Here is a 12,590-nt window from a genome sequence, read left to right on the forward strand (position 1 = left end):
TCCCCAGCAGTACCACAGACTGCTCTCAGCTTTGTACACAGGGGTCCTTCCCGACAGTGCTTGGGGGGCCATGTGGTGCCTAAGAATAGGATTGCCTTTGAGCCATCTTCCCAGACCAAGGCAGATATTGTTTACAGAAAATCATAGTGCCTATGATTTATTAAGTTGCCTGCTATGGGCCCTAGATAGAAGCCCGAGAGCCTTCTCTTCTAGAAGGGGGTCTCAAGTTCTAAGACTTGTTTGGGCAGTAGTTATAGTGACATCTGAGAAAAACATGACTCCTCTCTGAGCTGTTTGGATCTGATTACAAGAAAATATTTTTTCTTGTAATGTGGTTTGGCCTTGGTAAATGCTAGAATTTGGAGGGCATATTTACTATCACTGCAACAAAAGAAACAAATAGACAAATGCTGAAAAGAATGCAGTGAGACCCACAAGAGCAAATATGAAACAAAATGCAAATCAGAAATGAAACTAGAAAAGGATAAAACAAAGTTTTCCCCCAACTGTCTTCTATTTCTTTTTAATTCATAGCTTATTTCTTAAAAAACAAGACCATTAAGAGAAAGAAAATAAATTGTTCTTTTAAGTCCACTAATTTATGTCTGGTGAATGTCAACTCGTTTATTATTCATACTGATTTTTATAAGAAATTCTTCATAGAAATTTTGACTTGGGTTTGTTTTTAATATAAAAATTAACATTTCTGTAAATTATATATATATGCCTCACTCAAAAAGAACAAAACATTTCATTGCTGTAAGATTTTATTTAATTTTTAAAAGATTTAGTTGGTTACAAATATAATCTCTAAAACACATACCTCAAACAGCAATGTTTCTTCTTTTGACATATTATTTGAGGGGTTAAGTTTGGGGTTTTTGGACCCCAAAACCAGATATGCTTTGCTCCTGCTCAGAGAACCATGCAGTACCAGGGATTGAATCCAGGCCTCCTGCTTGCAAACCATACATGCAGTCCATTGAGCTTAACTGTCTCATCTCTGACATGTTCTGACATAAATAACCGGGAGCGATAGCACAGCAGTAGGGCATTCGCCTTTCACGAAGCCGACCCGTGTTCGATTCCTCCACCCCTCTCGGAGAGCCCGGCAAGCTACCGAGAGTTTCGCGCCTACGCGGCAGAGCCTGGCAAGCTACCCGAGAGTATTGGATATGCCAAAAACAGTAACAATAAGTCTCACATTGAGAGACGTTACTGGTGCCCGCTCGAACAAATCCATGAGCAACGGGATGACAGTGATTTATTATTTAGTTTCTGGGTTGCAGGGATGGGGGTGGGGCCACACCTGGCACTGCTCAGGGCTTACTCCAGGCCCTGTGCTCAGAAATCACTCCTGGCAAGGCTCAGGTGACTCATAGGGTGCTGAAGATCCAACCCAGGCCAGCCAGTTGTAAGGCAAGCAATCCGCCCCTCCCCACCTCCCACCCCCACATACACCATTTCTCTGGTGCCTGTGGTAGGCACTTTATACCTCCTTTCAGCATTAGCTCCTCCAGAGCTTTCCTACATCAATATTGTATTCTTCCCTTTCCTCACCGTTGCTTTTGCACATTTATTATTCCCCTACTATATTTCTTTATATCTCACTTATGAGAGAGATCATTCTGTGTCTGTCCCTTTCCCTCTGACTTCATTCAACATAATATTTTCCAGATCTTTGCAACAAATTTTATGACTTCATCTTTTCCTATGACCGAGTAGTACTTCACTGTGTGTATGTACCAGAGTTTCTTTATCCAGTCATCTGTTCTATTCTGAGTAGTGCTACAATCAACAGAGGAGTTCAGATGTTTTTTCTGCCTTGTGTTTTTGGGCCGTTGGGGTATATTGCAAGGGATGGAATTGCTGAGCCATATGGAAGCTCAATTCCTAGTTTTCTGAGGAATGTCCATATTGTTTTAAAAGGCTGAGCCAGTCATTCTTTTTTTTTTCCTTTTTTGAGTCACACCCACAATGCTCAGGGGTTACTTCTGGCTCTGCACTCAGGAATTACTCCTGGTGGTGCGTGGGGGACCATATGGGATACCAGGATCGAACCCAGGTCGGCCGCGTGCAAGACAAACGCCCCTACCTGCTGCACTATCACTCCGGTGATAGTGCAGTGAATGAGAGTCCGTTTTTGCCTGCATCCACACCAACACTGGTTGATGTTGTTCTTTTTGATGTACTGTAGTCTCTCTGTTGTTAGGTGGTTGTTGTTTGAAAACCTTTTACTTTTTAAAGTGAAATTGAGTTAACAATTTTCCTTGATAATCCACCAAATTCATGCATAATAAAACCATAAAATATGGCAAGAATTGATTCCTAAGTGATACCAGGGATTAATGACTCATTCATTTAACAGAACTATACTATATTGACCATGAAGGTTTTTTTGTCTGGTGCTTGATGTAAAATGGTTGAATAAAACAAAAAATATCACTATTCTCAAGGAGTTTACACTCATATGGGGAATTAGATAGTAAATAAACGTCTAAGGGGGCTGGAGCAATAGTACAGCGGGTAGGGCGTTTGCCTTGCACGAGGCTGACCCAGGTTCGTATCCCAGCATCCCATATGGTCCCCTGAGCACCGCCAGGAGTATTTCTTGAGTGCAGAGCCAGGAATAACCCCTGTGCATCGCCAGGTGTGACCCAAATGCAAAAAATAAAAAAACAAAGGTCTAAATAAACATGTAATCTACATATATAGTTACAAACGCTGGTAACTTTTTTATTGTTATTTTGTTTTTGAGTCACACCCAGTGGTTCCCAGGACTTATTCTTGGCTCTGAACTCAGCAGGCTCAGGGGACCATAGGGGACTCTGGGGGGTTGAACCTTATCAGCTGCATACAAGTGCCCTATCCAACTGTCTATCACTCTGGCCCAATTCTGGTAACTTTTGTGTCAAAGAAGAATAAGTTGCTGTAAAGATTTCAGTGTGTGGGTTACTAAGGAGAAGAAACTAAGCTAAAATACAAAGACTGAGGAAGAGTCCAGGGGAAATCAAGGAGAAAGCAGTCTGGGCAGAAGAAATGGCACATATACAACTCTGAAGCAGGGAAGAGTTTACCGCGGAGTTCATCAAGCTAGGGTTATGCAGTAGATCAAAGGGCAGAAGTGTATGCCTTACATGTGGAGTACCAGAGTTTGATCCTTGGCACCACATGGTCTTCTAAGCACTGCAGGGGTAGCCTGGTGACCCCCACACTGTCTGGCCATGTAGCAGCTCTGGACCTGAACAGCAAGCCATCAAGCCCATATAGCCAAGTCAAGTATTGCTGGAGTGGCCCTGGTTTCACTGAACTCTAGTTGGAAGGACCCCCCCCTCCACACACACACACAAAATAAATTAAGTGGCATAATAAAATAGAGTCCAGAGAGATGATACCATAAGTGAGGTGCTTACCTTGCATGCAGCTGACCTGATTTCGATCCCCAGCACAGTTTATGATCCTCTGAGTACTGCCAGGAGTCATCCCTGATTACAGAACCAGGAGTATGACCTGAGCACTGGCCTGGTGTGTCTCCCCCCAAAAAATTAAATAAAAATAAGATGCCTTCTTCAAAGTTTCAGGAGCCCCAATTAATAAGGCACCAAGTTTCCCTCCCAAGTGCCCAAAAGCAACCCCACAATTGCATATATGTGAAATATGTACACTACCACTGAACCACATTCTTGACCATAACTGTTATTTGGAGGGGTGGCGGTGCCAGGGACAGAACTTAGGGACTCATATGTTAACCATATACTCTGCCACTGAACTCCATCCCCAGCCCCAAAGCGCGGCTTTGAAATCTGCCCCCGAAAACTGTCCAAATCAGCCATTCTTCATCATACAGTTTGGCACATCTGCTCCTACTATACTTTGTCCTTTATGAAGATATCTTTGCAAAATTTTATAAAACTGGCTCCTCATAACACTTAGAAAACAGAAAGTCATGTATGTCTTGTTGCTCTTATAGTTAACACCATTAAAATACTTAGATACACAGTTCAGGACAAGTGGGAGAAATAGTTCAGGGTTAATGTTCTCCCCTTGTATGCCACTAACCATGGTTTGATCCCTGGCACTGCATGGTCTTGTAGTCCTGGAAGCCCCCAGAATGGCCAGTCGAGGTCCTGGAGACCCACGAGCTCTGCTAGGGTGGCATTGCTGCACACCAAAAAATAGGGGCTGGAGCGATAGCACAGCGGGTAGGGCGTTCGCCTTGCACGAGGCCGACCCGGGTTCGATCCCCGGCATCCCATATGGTCCCCTGAGCACCGCCAAAAGTAATTCCTGAGTGCAAAGCCAGGAGCAACCCCTGTGCATTGCCGGTGTGACCCTCCCCACAAAGAAATGAATTGCCTGATTCATCCTTGGGCCCCCTGATTACCTCTTGGGAGACGCAAAAATAAAAATAAAAATAAATTAATCTAAAAAAATTAGGACAAAATTTTGAGACCCAATTGTGTTTTAGTTGTCCTAGAGTGATAGCACAGCGGGTAGGGCATTTCCTTGCACGCAGCCAACCCGGGTTCGATTCCTCCGTTCGTCTTGGAGACCCTGGCAAGCTATCGAGAGTATCCTGCCTGCACGGCAGAACCTGGCAAGCTACCCGTGGTGTATTTGCTATGCCAAAAACAGTAACAACAAGTCTTATAATGGAGACGTTACTGGTGCCCGCTCAAGCAAATCGATGAACAACAGGAAGACAGTGCTACAGTGCAGTGCTACAGCCTTGGATAGACTAGGATTAGTCACAACTTTTGCAGAACTACTATATGGCTTGCAGGGGGTGAAAAGGGGGGATAGATTTTTATCACAAGAGAAGAGGAAGACTGAAAGAATGGAATTTTGTCACTTTTTCCTTAATGTAGGCTTCTTTTGCTAATATTGTATAAAAGCACGTATGAAGAACTCAGCATAATTGTGCAGAAACTAGACTGCAAGGCTGCATTTCATCACTCTGGGCAGCTTGCATCTGGGATTTACCATTGGAAAATGTCTTTGTGCTGTTCCTCTTCTTTCTCACAGACATCTGCATTGGTGGAGAGGTTTGGGTAAAGTTTCTAAGCAAGAGGGGGAAGGTCTAGAAACAAACCACTTCAAAGTGCAGGCCATATTCCTTGCTAATAATGCATTTAATTCTATATGATTTTTTTTCTCTCTGGAAGCTAGTACCATTTTTCTCCCTAGTAGAAAAGCTGCAGCTTATAAAGTAACATAGAAATTCCCTTTGACTCGAAAACATCTGAGAAGAACAACTGGTCTTCAAGGTAGGGAAAGCATTTGTTAAATGATCTTATGCCTCTTTTGGGGTGACTGAGCTAGTGACAAATTTCTTTATGAAAAGTCAGCCAGGCATTAAAGGGCAAATAATCTTTAAAAGAAGACCCATAAAAAGTTTGGGTTTATTTTGTTTTAAACTAGCTTGGCTTGGGGCTGAAGCGATAGCACAGCTGGGAGAGCATTTGCCTTGCATGCGGCCGACCCGGGTTCGATTCCCAGCATTCCATATGGTCCCCTGAGCATCGCCAGGAGTAATTCCTGAGTGCAGAGCCAGGAATAACACTTGTGCATCACCGGGTATGACCCAAAAAGCAAATAAATAATTAAATAAATAAATAAACTATCTTGGTTTATCATCCCTCCCCAGACTTGATGAAACCTTTGGGATTAAGTGTAGTGGATAGAGTAAAGGGTAACTTGCAGCTTCTATTGTTAAGCTACTTTTTATTTTATTTTTTAAACTACTTTTTAAACTATAATATGAGGTGATCAAGTCAATCTCCTGCGGCACATTTAGTCCCTTGAGCACCACTAATGGTCAATCCTGAGCACAAAGCCAGGAATAGGCCTTGAGCTCAGATCACCCCTGAGCCACAGAGCACTTGGGCCAGTAGATGTGACTTCAACACCAGCCTCATCCCAATATATGTAGAATAAAGTTTATACTAAAGTGTGCTAGAATCAGTCATCTAGGTGTGCTGTATGCAGAAGTCTCTGGAAGAGTATGTTATATGAAATATACATTCATCATATCCTAGGAACAGCTTGCATTTTTTCCATATCCTCATCCTTAGATAAAAAGTTTGATATTAATGAATCCAGGGCCAGGTATATGGCTCAATAGTAGAGAACATGTCTGTGCGTGTGGCAGGGAAGGTTCTATTTCTGGCACTGCAACAACAATGGAACTGATATATTTGTCAGTGAAAATGATCCCTTGCAAATTGCCAAGAATAATTTCTAGAGAAATGGCACAAAGGGTAAGGCACTTGCTATGCATATCCCTAACCTGGGTTTGATCCCTACCACCACATATGGTCCCCAAGTTGGCACAATAGAACAGTGGGTAGGGCTTTTGCCTTGCATGTGGCCGACCCAGGTTTGATTCCTCCGTCCCTCTCAGAGAGCCCAGCAAGCTATTGAAAGTAAAAGTATCCTGACCGCACAGCAGAGCCTGGCAAGCTACCCGTGGCATATTCAGTATGCCAAAAACAGTAGCAACAAGTCTCACGGTGGGGACATTATTGGTGCCTGCTTGAGCAAATTGATGAACAACGAGATGACAGTGCTACTGTGCAATCCATGAGCACAGAGCCAGCAGTAAGCCTGAACACCACTGGGTGTGACCCAAAAAGCAAAAAGCAAAACAAATATGGACTTCAAGGTAATGTTTTCATGCAAGGAAAATCTTTTTTTATGTCTCATGTAGTATAACATGAAAATCATTACATGGCCTGACATTAAAAAGATAGGATTAGAACTGAGGTTTTTTATTTTTTTTAATTTTATTTTATTGAATCACCATGACAAAAGTTACAAAGATTTCAGGTTTAAGTCTCAGTCATATAATTATCAACCCCCCATCCCTTCACCAGTGCACCTGTTCCCCCACCAAGAACCCCAATATCCCCCCCTCACCCACCCCTCCCCGCACCTAAGTGGCTGATGATCTTCACTTTATTTTCTCTATACTTTGGATACATTCAATATTTCAACAGAGAACTGACTATTATTATTTGGAATTTTCCCCCAACAATCAAACCTGCTGAAAAGGCATGTTTTGATAGTTTGTTTTCCATTGCTGAGAATGAAGATTATAGGAGCTTGCGCGGCCACAACAGCGGCCATGCGGTTTTGGATTTCTGTTGTTTTAGCTCAGTTTACAGTCTAGATGCATTTCTATAAGTCTCTGGGTGCCAAAATGGGTTAGTAGACCTCCTGGATCATAGTCTTTAAGGAGCAGAGGGGCTGTGTCTTGCACGACTGCCCTGGATCTCATCTGGGCCGAGGGCGTGCCGGTAACACCCCATCCCATGATCTCTTGCGCGCCACGTCACCACAAGCAAGTACCTCTGGGCTGTGAGTCCTAGAAAATGGCGGATGCCATCTGGGCACTGCTGCTGTAGCTGCTGCTCTCTTCCCCGTGGAAAGAAAGCGTTGGGAGAGAAAATCCTTCCCCCTCCCCGGGTGGCATGGGGTCGGGGCTCAGCCCACAGTCTAGATGCATTTCTATAAGTCTCTGGGTGCCAAAATGGGTTAGTAGACCTCCTGGATCATAGTCTTTAGGGAGCAGAGGGGCCATCAGAACTGAGGTTTTTTAGGTTTAGCAAATAACAGTTTTATTTATTTATTTATTTGCTTGCTTGCTTGTTTGTTTCTGGGCCACATCCAGCAGTGCTCAGGGCTTATTTTTGGCTTGACACTCAGGGTTCACCTCTGGCAGGATTTGGGGAATGATATGAGGTGCTGGGGATCTAAACCAGATTGGCGGCAAGACAATTGCAAGGAAAGCACCTTACCTGCTGTACTATTACCCTATCAAGTTTAACTTTACAGTTGTTGATTACACAGATAATTCCTCCAGAGTAAAACTTTCAAAAATCTTTATCCCCACTCCCAAATCCTGCAAAATTAGTTCTTAAGTGTTCATTGAGTGAAGGAATGAACACACAGTTGAACAAATGAATTAAAGTCAATATAGTAAAATCAAAAACAGAAAATTAAAAACACAAGTGACATCCAGATTGCACAAATTGCTTAAACATTTTTCCTCATCATTCTTAATATTTCTGGAGTATTGAGAATTATTCTTCTTAAAATGTCTCAAGGTTGAGGAAACAGTATGTGCAGAGGAGTGACAACTGGTGGAACTGTGCGGGTGTGTGTGTCAGGGGGGCCGGGGTTGGACTGGAAAGGAAAATCAAAGAACTATTCTGAGAAGAATATTAGGGAGAGGGAGACAAGGACAAATAGAAAAGTCAAGACTAAAGAGTTTGACCAGGGGCTGGATCAATAGCACAGCGGGTAGGGCGGTTGCCTTGCTCATGGCCGACCCGGGTTCGATTCCCAGCATCCCATATGGTTCCCCAAGCACTGCCAGGAGTAATTCCTGAATGAAGAGCCGGGAGTAACACCTGTGACCCAAAAAAAGTTTTTAAAAAAAGAGTTTAACCAAAGTGTTCCATTTCCAGAAAGAAGTGGAACAGAGAGAAGATAGGGCAAGAATCAAGAGGTCTAGGGGAAGATGGGAGAAAACTCTTTTTTTAGTGAGGCTGAAAGAAAGGAATAGAGAAGAAAAAGCTCAAAGGAGTTTACTACCAGGGATTCTATTTTGTTCTTTCTTACTGGAGTCAGCATCACCTGCTGCAGATTGGGTGGAAAGGGGGCTTGAAGAGAAGGGGTGAAAAAATTGTGACTCAAGACATCACCGTTTACATTCAAACAATGTACTTTGATTTGAAGACAATTTGCTTTACCTCCAAGTTAAAATGTATAGTAATAGGTCCTTCCTATCCTATACAAAACACAAAACAAAATCTCTCTACATGAATCTCTCTCTTCAGTTTTGAGTTTGGGATATACTTTCTCTCTGTGGAGGAGAGCTGGGGGAGGTTTATGCACAAGAGTAAAGGAGGAGAAATGTACACTTACTCAATCTTGATTTGAACCTAAAGGCATACAAAGAATCAGATGCATTCTAACTATATTCATTGGCATACTTGTGGTATTTAACTCTCTGGGGCAGTAAAAGAGATTTATAGATAAACATTCATTCTCAGAGGGTACTGGTGTTCTCAGCTGGGGTCACTGTCACTGTCTTCCCATTGCTCATCAATTTGCTCGAGTGGGCACTAGTAACGTCTCCATTGTGAGACTTGTTGTTAGTGTTTTTGGCATATTGAATACACCACGGGGAGCTTGCCAGGCTCTGCCATGCAGGCGGGATACTCTCGGTAGCTTGCCGGGCTCTCTGAGAGGGGCAGAGGAATCGAACCCAGGCCAGCCTCGGACAAGGTGAACGCCCTATCCGCTGCGCTATCGCTCCAGCCCCTCCTCTGGGGTGTTATTTTGAAATCAAATCTAACTGCATGTTAGCAGCTAACTGTAATGAAGAAAATTTTCTCCTAAAAAGTATAAGTTGAAATGACAGTTACACATTGGAGACTTTCTCTAAGTGTGGTCTGAAGAGCATCTGCGTGGAGAAAGGGACAGGGGTCAGGCAAGGATAGAGGAGATTAGCATTGTTGTTCCTCAGATTTCATGTCAGACCTACTAACTTAGAATTTCTGGAGTGGGCATGAAATCTAAATATTTTACAGATGTTCCAAGCAATCTTTAAAACATTTTTATGGTGGAAAATTGAAATCCTATGCAGGAGTAGAGAAAAAACTAAAGTGAAGCCCACTGAGTCCATCATATAACTTTAACAACTGATTTATTATTGTGAAAGAAATTATATTTTATATTGTTAACCTATTGAATGGTTTCATCAGTCAATATTTTGGCTCTCTATCTCTGAAAGGGGCAGGAGAGATCATGCAGTCGGTAAGGTGCTTGCCTTGCATTCTCCTGACCCAGGTTCGATCCTCAGTACCACATATGGTCTCTGCAGAGCCAGGAATAAGTCCTGAGCACCACTGGTTATGGCCCCCAAACAAACCAAAAACATAATAATAATAATAATAATAATAATAATAAGCCTGTATCTTTTTGTTTTGTTGACTTTTTTTTGTTTTGTTGACTTTTTTGTTTTGTTTTGTTAACTTTTTTTGTTGAGGGGTCAGTGGCTACACCTGGCGGTGCTCAGGGATTACTTCTGGCTCTGTGCTCAGGAATCACTCCTGGTGGTGCTGGGGACAAAATGGGGTCCCCAGGATCAAGCCTGGGTAGGCTGCTGGGTAGTACAAGTACCTGCTGTATTATCTTTCTGGTCTCTAAATCCACTTTGCTTCTATTCACTAACTGTAGTTTGCTAGGCATCACTTTAGGTGAACTTTAAGTTCACTTTGTCTGGGGTGCCCTCTGTATTTCATCAGCTTATTAATGGAATGAATTAATGAAATTAATTAATTAGTAGTAGTAATTTGAATTTAAACCACAACATCAATTTAACCCTAGTTTCTTCCTGGGATTTCTAGTTTTTCTCCAGCATCTATTTCCTATCTTTTGTCCTTACCAGTTGGCCATAATTTCCTTGTGAACCTAAGGTACTTGAAATAAATAGGGACTTCTTGATGCTACTTTGGGATACAGTAAGGAAGCTCCTTAACATGTTAAATATAGACTTCCATATGAACAAATAATTCCTTGCTTAGCTATCGTCTTAAAAGGTACAGAAAAGACTGACTAGAAAAGAGTGACTTTACTGCATTAAAGCAATTTAAGTTGGCAGGTATGTCTACTAGCACAGACTAGAGAGTAAGTTTGAAGAAAGCAAGTGGGTGTCTGGGTTTTATGCTCATCAAAAGAACTAGGATAATGTAAAAGTCTAGACATAATTGTGTAGTTGTCAGGAAACTCATGCATATTCATGAGGAGAAAAGATGGACATGCACAGTAGAGGAACATGAAATAGACACACATAGAATCATAAAATGTACATAAAATGAAGAAATAGCATGAGGATGTGGGGTTTTTTGGTGGGGGAGAGTTTAGGGGGATGAGGAGTTAGTTCATTCTCAGCAGTGCTCAGGGCTTACTCCTTGCTGCGTGATTAGAAATCACTCCAGATGGTACTTAAGGAACCATGTACAGTTCTGGGGATTGAACAAGAGTGAGCTTAGTTCAAGACAAGTGTCTTACTGTGATTTCTTATTTTATAAATCAGTATGTATTTTTTGTAGGGGAGGAGGGTAGCACACCCAATAGTGCTCAGAGATTACTCCAGATTCTGCACTAAGAAACTACTCCTAATGGGCTCAGGGGACCATATGGGACAACAGGGAATCAAACTCAGGTCAGCTGTGTGCAAGGCAAAGCACCCTGCCTACTGTGCTCTCACTCCAGTCCCCAAATCAGCAAATCAGCATGTTTTAAGAATTATTTTTCAGGGGCCAGAGTGATAGTACAGCGTAGGATATTTTCCTTGCATGCAGCTGACCCAGGTTTGATCCCTGGCATCCTATATGATCCCCCAAGAACTGTCAGGAGCAATTCCTAAGTGCAGTCAGGAATAACCCCTGAGCATTGCCAGGTGTGGCCCCAAAACAGTGCCAGAAAATAGCACTGTAGCACTGTCATTGTTTATTGACTTGCTCAAGCAGGCACCAGTGACGTCTCCATTGTGAGACTTGTTGTTACTGTTTTGGGCATATTGAATATGCCATGGGTAGCTTGCCAGGCTCTGCCATGAGATTGGGATACTTTCGGTAGCTTGCCAGGCTGTCCGAGAGGGATGGAGGAATCGAACCTGGGTCTGCCGCATGCAAGGCAAACACCCTACCCGCTGTGCTATCGTGCCAGTTCAGAAAATAAATAAATAAAAATAATAAAAATAATTGTTCATTTATTCATTATTTTGACATATTTTAAGCTGATAAGGTGACTCTCTCCTGCAGTAAAGATTGCTATTATCTGCTGGAAGTGTTATATTAGCCTGACTCTCTCAAATTTTAGCTCTTCTTCCTATTCCTCAAGTCTCTCAGAGCATGTCAACAATGTTTTCTTCTTTCCTGCTGAAGCCCTCTTTTCTTTTAATTTTTGAGGGTTTGGTTTGGTTTTGGTTTTTGGATCATGCTTGGCTATATTCAGGGCTCACTCCTGGCTCTGTGCTCAGGAATCACTCCTGGCAGGACTCAGGTGGCCACACAGGATGCTGGGTATCAAACTTGGGTCCACCCATACAAGGCAAGTGCCCTGTGCTCTATACTACCTCTCTAGCCCAAAGCCCTTCCTAGTGGCTCTTCCCTGTACTCCTAACTCTTCACATACTGGAAGCTTTTTGTCATTTAAGTCAAGTATCATTCAGGCATTCCCAAACTACTCTAATCTGCTCCTCTCCACCCTCACATCTTCTGTTTTCTTCATAGCAGAGTCACTAGGTAGGTGACTATTTCCGCCCAAGTTCTGTAGAAGTGCTTTTCTTTCAGGATTGATTCTGTTAGGGAGTGGGCGGTGCTAATTGGGCACAGTGCATTCAGTGCTATGTGGACAGCTTTTGTCACTGTCTGCCCATGGCGTCTACTCAGTCCTGGCTCCTGTGGGTTGTGAAGCTTTTGCTGCCATACATGCAGCCATCCTGTGTGTATGTTATTACTGTTTAATTGACATCTCCCCATTTTCTCTCCTTAAATATTTTTCTTCTGTTTGTT

Source organism: Sorex araneus, chromosome 5 (genome assembly GCF_027595985.1).
Source record: "Sorex araneus isolate mSorAra2 chromosome 5, mSorAra2.pri, whole genome shotgun sequence".
Classification (NCBI taxonomy): domain Eukaryota; kingdom Metazoa; phylum Chordata; class Mammalia; order Eulipotyphla; family Soricidae; genus Sorex; species Sorex araneus.